This window comes from Oryx dammah, unplaced genomic scaffold (genome assembly GCF_014754425.2).
Source record: "Oryx dammah isolate SB20612 unplaced genomic scaffold, SCBI_Odam_1.1 HiC_scaffold_1, whole genome shotgun sequence".
NCBI lineage: Eukaryota > Metazoa > Chordata > Mammalia > Artiodactyla > Bovidae > Oryx > Oryx dammah.
The window spans coordinates 21,953,667-21,955,187 of NW_024070185.1; positions in this window are offsets into that span (position 1 = coordinate 21,953,667).

The window sequence follows — 1,521 nt, forward strand, 5'->3', positions numbered from 1 at the left end:
GAAGGGAATGAATACCCACCCTCATATTCTTGCCTGAAGAATTCCATGGACAGAGGAACCTAGCTAACTACAGTCCATGGGGTTGCAAAGAGTCAGACACGACTGAGTGACTAACACTTTCAATATTACTAACCCAGACGAAGAAAGCTACAAAAAACTGATGCTGCAACCTTTCAACGTGTAGAGCTCAGGCCGAGGAAGGACAGCTACGAAGGGTAACTGAGAAGCAATGGCTGGTAAGATTGTCAAAGAGTCAGGGGGCACTGTGACTCTGGAGAAAACAAGAGTTCAAGGAGGAGGGCCTAAAATACCCAATCAAAAAATGGGCCAAAGAACTAAACAGACATTTCTCCAAAGAAGACATACAGATGGCTAATAAACACATGAAAAGATGTTCAATATCACTCATTATCAGAGAAATGCAAATCAAAGCCACAATGAGGTATCATCTCACACTGATCAGAATGGCTGCTATCCAAAAGTCTACAAACAGTAAATGCTAGAGAGGGTGTGGAGAATAGGTAACCCTCTTACACTGTTGGTGGGAATGCAAACTAGTACAGCCACTATGGAGAACAGTGTGGAGATTCCTTAAAAAACTGGAAATAGAACTGCCATATGATCCAGCAATCCCACTGCTGGGCATACACACCGAGGAAACCAGAATTGAAAGAGACACGTGCACCCCAATGTTCATTGCAGCACTGTTTATAATAGCCAGGATATGCAAGCAACCTAGATGTCCATTGGCAGTTGAATGGATAAGAAAGCTGTGGTACATATACACAATGGAATACTACTCAGCCATTAAAAAGAATGCATTTGAGTCAGTTCTAATGAGGAGGCTGAAACTAGAACCTATCATACAGAGCAAAGTAAGTCAGAAAGAAAAACACCAATATAGTATATTAACACATATATATGGAATTTAGAAAGATGGTAACGACGACCCTATATGCAAGACAGCAAAAGAGACACAGATATAAAGAACAGACTTTTGGACTCTGTGGGAGAAGGTAAGGGTGGGATGACTTGAGAGAATAGCACTGAAACATTTATATTACCATATGTGAAACAGACGACCAGTCTAAGTTCGATGCATGAAACAGGGCACTCAAAGCCAGCGCACTGGGACAACCCAAAGGGAGGGGATGGGGAGGGAGGTGGGAGGGAAGTCTGGGATGGAGCGGACACAGGTACACCCATGGCTGATTCATGTCAATGTATGGCAAAAACCACTCAATATTGTAAAGTAATTAGCCTATAATTAAAATAAATTAATTATTTTTTTTTAAAAAAGGAGGAAGGCATGGACAGCTGTGTGCACGCAGCTCAGAAATCACACTATAATCCTAGCCACCCTTTATTTCCCTGCTTCTGCCCTTAATGGACCACTGTGCTTTTTCTATTTTTATTCTCTTGCATTAGAATGGCTCTTCACCTGCCAAAATCCTACCTGTCTTTTGTGACCCAGCAAGAATGCCATCACCTTGGTAATGCATTTCCTATCTCCACTAATAA